The 7,123-nt window shown below is 34.2% G+C and overlaps 1 non-coding gene across 1 annotated transcript; it reads left to right on the top strand.

Annotated features, from left to right (window-relative positions):
- The first annotated feature begins 6,324 nt into the window (after nucleotides 1–6,324).
- Nucleotides 6,325–6,428, top strand: LOC115216849. Its single transcript, XR_003882109.1, has one exon. It is a non-coding gene; the product is annotated as a U6 spliceosomal RNA (small nuclear RNA).
- Nucleotides 6,429–7,123: the final 695 nt, after the last annotated feature.

Consider the following 7,123-nt stretch of genomic DNA (forward strand, 5'->3'; position numbering starts at 1 on the left):
ACATCTTTTATTTGAATATACGAGAACGCAAGTTTTATAAACGGTAAAATATAGGTGATATCTTGACGTTTACGGTTTGAAGTAAAGTCATGGTGCATGCTATTAGGAATCGAAACCAAGCATCAGACATTTGGCCTCCGAGATAATGTTGCTGAGGATATGAATGTACTTATATTATTTAAAAACAGTTTGATTTGGGTCCTTGCATGGAGCTGAATCAAACCGTTGTTAAATTATATATGTAACTGTTGCCAAATAAGTTCTTACGATTGTTCACTCAATCGTCTGTGTGTTTGTGTTTGTGTGAGTGTTTATAAGTATATGTACATGTATGTATACATAAATATATATATATATATATATATATTGTGATCCACAGGGTAATATATTCACACTCACACGCACGCATAATATATATTTATAGGTAGATGAATATGTATGTATGTCTGTATATCTATCTAGCTGTCTGTCTATCTGTCTCTTTATCTATCTATCTATCTATCTATCTATCTATCTATCTATCTATCTATCTATCTATCTATCTATCTATCTATCTATCTATCTATCTATCTATCTATCTATCTTTATATATATCGATCTATCTAGGTGGATAGATATACACATACATATATAAAACAAAATAACATTTTTGCATATACAAAATTTATTAAAAAAATTTATATATTGACTCACGTATATCTATGTGTGATTGTGTTTACCTACATATATATATATATGTGTGTATATATATATTATGTAGATATATGTATATTTATATATATATACACATATATTTATACATATATGTATATGTATAATAATATATATATATGCATAATGAGTATAACACACCTCGCCTACATATATATATGTTATATATATATATATGTATAAATATATATATATATATATATGTATTATATATATTTATAAATATATATATATATACATATATAATTATATGTATATATGTATATATATGTTATATATAATGTATATATATATATGTATGTATATATATATGTATATATGTATGTATATATATGTATATGTGTATATATATTGTATATATGTATGTATATATAATGTATGTATGTATATATATATGTATGTATATAGGTATGTATATATATATGTTATATATATATATATATATATGTATGTATATATATATGTATATATATATGTATATATAATGTATGTTATATATATATGTATATGTGTATATGTATGTATATATGTATGTATATATATGTAGTATGTATATATATATGTATGTATATAGGTATGTATATATATATATATATATATAATATATTATATATATATATATATATTATAATATCTGTATGTATATATATATATGTATGTATGTAATGCATACATCGGCGATCACCACCAATCGTTTAGTTGATAAAATCGCCTACTTGTGAAAGGTGCGTATGACTGAGCTGCTGAAGTAGTTTTTACCCCAAAGGAATACTCCCTCCCAATCAGAAGGATGTGACAAGAATGTGTTTGAATTTACAGTCGTCATTCTTACAACTGAACAGAGGTATGGCAAGCGTAGATACGGAAAGTTTTTAATCTCGTCTGTTCATGTCCAGATACGTGTCTATTTGCATGTATGTATGTATTAATATATGTGTGTATGTACGCATGTACGTATATGTATGTATATATATATATATTAAATGTACATATGTATATATATATGTATTATATATATGCGAGTGTAAGTATACATATATATATATACTTTCAACCCATGCTAGCATGGAAAGCGGACGTTAAACGACGATGATGATATATATTATATATATATATTTATATATATATATATATATATATATATATATATATATATATATATATATATAGATATATATATATATATATATAGATAGATAGATAGATAGATAGATAGATAGATAGATAGATAGATAGATAATAAATAGATAAGTTTCTTTATTAGCCACACAGGGCTGCATACAGATGGGACAAGTTACAAGGTAGAGCTTTTCTTTTGGGTGAGAAAAAAAAAGTGGCGTAGGTTTTCGAACAAAAGGGATCGTAAAAGGGAAAAAAGAACGAAAAAGAACAAAAGGAAAAAAAGGAAACGAAAAAAAAGAAAAAAAGTAAAAAAAGAAAAAAAAGAGAAGAAAGGGGAAAAAAGAAAAGAAAAATGAAATAAGAAGAAAAAAGAGGAAAAAAGGGGGAGAGGAAAAAAAAGAACGATCAATAGGAATCGTGTATCACAGTGTTGTGATATATGGTGTAAAGGGGAAAGCAAGTAAGGTTTATCCGTGGGAAGAAAAGCCTACGAAAAAGATCACGGTAACCTTGGTCAATATTGTTATATATTACCACATTTGTTTGCAAGTGGGTAACCCTCTGTTTTCAATTTCTGGGTTCATAGGATTATGTTCAAGGTGGCTTCGTCATTCATACTACATTCCTTGCTACATTCACCCATCTTTTTTTTAAAACGTTCGCTAGACAAAACTTGCCTCTCTACTCTCACTTTCCTTTTCAAGTGGTACTTGAAGAAGTTGATGAGAGGTTGACCAGAGAGGAAAGTGTTTGTCTCCAATCCTTTCAGACGCGTCCACCAGATACATTCTTTCGCCATAGCCACAAGGATGATGAAAATAGCTCTTCCTTCCTGTTTGAAGGAAGGAGGCGTGACAATATTGACGATAGACTCAGCTGATAAACCGACTGGTCCCACACGTGACAGCAGTTGTTCGACATAAGCCCACAGGTCGGAAATTGTTGGACACTGCACGAGTGCGTGCAGAACGGTTTCGTCGCTAGATAGATAGATAGATGGATGGATAGATAGATAGATAGATAGATAGATAGATAGATAGATAGATAGATAGATAGATAGATAGATAGATAGATAGATAGATAGATAGATAGATAGATAGATAGGTAGATAGATAGGTAGATAGATAGATAGATAGATAGATAGATATGTAAACGTAAGATCCAAGGATAGGGATGTAGGAAGAGAGTGAGGTTCAAACAATTCGCAGAAAATATAAGAATACAGCTTTCAGGAACAATAATGGGTTTTCTTCCTACCGACCACAAATGCTTCACCTACCCTTCCCACCAGACTTCTCCATTCCAATACCACTCCCCGTTCTTCTGTGTTTGACTTGGTCAAAATGGCCTTCTTGAAAACTACCTGTGAAATTACTATGCTAAAAAATCTTAACTCTTTCACTCCCTCTTATATTTTTTGTTCTTTTTCCTCTTCTTATATTTCTAATTAGTCTTCACACACACACACACACACACACACACACACACACACACACACACGTATTCTCTTCTCAAACTATGCTCTCTCTGCGCATTCTGAAAGAATCCTCTGTGTCTTAACATTGGCCTCCTAACGACAACGTAATCTTTCATTTAATCAAGATACCCTTGACCTGAAGAGTTGCCTGCGATATACACCTCGCTTCCAGATTTACCAATTCCGCGGTTCCGCTCACTACGAAACATATGTAACCCGGATTTTATCTGCCTGTGTGGTAAGTAACTTGCTTACCAACCACATGGTTCTAGGTTCAGTCCCACTACGTGGCACCTTGGAAAAGTGTCTTCTACTAGAGCCTCGGGCCGACCAAGGCCTTGTGAGTGGATTTGGAAGACAGAAAGAAGCCTGTCGTGTGTGGGGCTGGCGTTTGTGTTTGTCCCCTCACCATCGCTTGACGACCGATGTTCGTGTGTTTAGGACCGTAACTTTGCGGTTCGGCAAAAGTGACTGATAGGATAAGTACTAAGCTTACAAGGAATAAGTCCTGGATTCGATTTTTTCGACTAAACGCGGTGTTCCAACATGGCCGCAGTCAAATGACTGAAACAAATAAAAGAACAAAAGAGTATACATATACATATGTGTGTGTGTGTGTGTGTGTGGTGTGTGTGTGTGTGTGTGTGTGTTTTGAATGTCTCTATGTGTGTATGTGTGTGTATGTATTTATGTATGAGTATATATCCGTGGTGGGGGTGTATTTACATATTTACGTATGTTTAGACCGCTGAATATTGAGGCAGCGTTTTGCATGATTTAGCTTCAAGAATCGAACCCAGTACATTTTGTTTTAAAGCTTGGAACATATTTAGTCTGTACTTGTTACCGAAGTTACGGAGACGTAAACAAACCAACATCGGTTGACTAAAGTCACTGGGTCATAAACATAATACATCGATGCATCTTCGCACATACAGATAAATTGATACACACATGCATAGATAGACACACATAACCATACATACATACGTACGTACGTTCACGCATGTACACATCAATGCATGCATACGACGGGCTTTCTTTCAGTTTCCGTCTCTTAGATCCACTCACAAAGCTCTCGTCGGCCAGAGGCTATAGGAAAAGACAACTGTCCAAGGGATCGCGCAGTACAACAAAACCCAAGACCACGTGATTGGGAAACGAAGCCCCTAACAACACAACGACGCCTGCTTCAATTATATATATATATATATATATATATGTGTGTGTACATACATACACACACACACACACACAACACACACTCACACACACATATATATATATATATATATATATATATACGCAGTGAAATTTCATAAAGATATCTTGAAATACTAATGAGTAAATATATATTCAATGAAATTGCCATTGCCTTCAACCACAGCCGGCAGGTGACTTCAGAATATCCTGCAACTCTCTGCACCGCCGCCTTGTTTAAGTTGGGGAATAGTGCCATAATCCTTGCCTTCAGTTCATCTTTGGTGTTGCAAGGAATTTTGTTGATCTCTCGCTCAACTGCACCCCACACATAATAGTTCATGGGGGTCGCAGTTTGGGGAGTTAGGTGGCAAGATGCTATTGGTGTATGTGGTTGCAGAAATTATCTGGCAGCCGTGACTAGGTTCTTCTGGCTGTATGGCATGGCGCAGAGTTCTCTTATCAGACATAGGGTTTTCCAGCAGCCACCTTCTTGGCCCTTCGCTGCACTAACCTCCTACAGGCATTTGATATAGGCCTCCATGACGAGTCTGAAGTCGTGTGGGAAGATGAATGGACGCATAACTCGAAACACCATAATGTCGACTGAATGTTCGCTTCTTATGACTCTCGGTATAGGTCCTCAGATTAACACCCAAACACTGAAATATTCGTACTGATGCTTCCGGCGCGAATGCCAAACAGTACAGCATATAGTTTCCAAATTTCTAGTAAAGTGAATTGCATCATGATGGTATTTTTCTCACAGACGGTGCCCATCTGACCCTCCTGTACTGTGTAATCCACAAAATCAAAAACAAAGAATGAGCATACGCGAAACTAAGAGTATAAAATGGTGACAATTTACTTATTGCACACTGTCTGCATATATGTGTATATATATATATATGCATATATATACATATATATGCATATGTATATATGCATACACACACACACATGTATATATATATATATATATACATATATACATATATATATATATATATATATATATATATTTATATATACGTATACATATATATATATATTTATATATATATATATATTTATATATACGTATACATATATATATATATTTGCATATGTAGATTTATATATATATAATATATATATATATATATATATACATATACATACATATGTATGTATGAATTATGTACGTATGCAAGCATGCATGTGTGTATGTATGCATTCACACATGCACGTATATATATATATATGCAAATATTTATAAATATATGTGTATCTGTGTTTGTCTGTGTGTATATGTATGTGTATACACACACACACACACATACACAGAAACACACATACCAAGTTTTGTTGCTTAAATATGCTACTTGTGTGTTTATGCTCATTTCGCTGTTATTTCTACGTCTTCTCTATGAATCGCGTGTATTGTTGAGTTGTATGTCATTTTTTTTTCTATCTTTCTGCCCTGAGTGTCTTCTTTATGTGAATTCGCCTTGTTGATATTATCCTGTGGGAAAGTTACATATAATACTGATTATATATATAATGTTGTTAGGTCTTACAGGCAAAACTTGAGGCAATGGATTTCGTAGGTGGTACCATATGTGGTTGATGCTTTGCGTATTAGTTTTAGAGAATTTTGGGAGGATTTGAGTGTGGTGTACGAAGCTGGAGTTGGTATTCGTTGAAAAAAAAAATGATGGAAAAATCGGTTTCTCGTAGTTCCCTATTCGTGAGTTTATATCATTTGGGTCCTACTCTTACAATTATCATGGGCTTGCCGTTGTGACAGATAGATTGGTAGTGATTTGTGTTGATTAGCTACGGCGATACATATTCAAAAATTGGAACGATACAGAGAAGATTAGCATGGCACCTGCGCAAGAATGACACGCAAATTTGTGAAGCATTCCATATTTTTATAGGCGTAGGTGTGGCTGTGTGGTAAGTATCTTGCTTACGAACCATATGGTTCCGGGTTAAGGCCCAATGCGTGGCACTTTAGGCAAGTGTCTTCTACTATAGCCTCGGGCCGACCAAAGCCTTGTGAGTGGATTTGGTAGACGGAAACTGAAAGAAGCCCGTCGCATATATGTATATACATATATATATATATGTGTGTGTATATGTTTGTGTGTCTGTGTTTGTCCCCCCACCCCCAACATCGCTTGATAACCGATGCTGATGTGTTTACGTCCCCATAATTTAGCGGTTCAGCAAAAGAGATTGATAGAATAAGTACTAGGCTTACAAATAATAAGTCTTGGGGTCGATTTGCTCGATTAAAAGCGGTGCTCCAGCATGACCACAGTCAAATGATTGAAACAAGTAAGAGGGTAAAAAAAGGGTAGTATTGGGTATATTTAGTAAGAATGGATGTGAGAGGATAGAGAGGATAGGTTTGTTGATGTGAATGTTTGTTATACTGAGATGTATTTATAGTTTGTTTATAGTATTCAAGGTTTGTGATTTTAATGTTTAATAGTCTGAATTCGAGATGTGATTTGTAGAACAGTTAGTGTCACTGATGCTGCTGTTGCTGTTGAGCGCAGCGGTCTTCGTCCCAGAGTTATAGTGGGAGAAGTCCGAAACGTTGCCCTTTGCTAATCGTAAGAC

This window comes from Octopus sinensis, linkage group LG10 (assembly GCF_006345805.1).
Source record: "Octopus sinensis linkage group LG10, ASM634580v1, whole genome shotgun sequence".
NCBI lineage: Eukaryota > Metazoa > Mollusca > Cephalopoda > Octopoda > Octopodidae > Octopus > Octopus sinensis.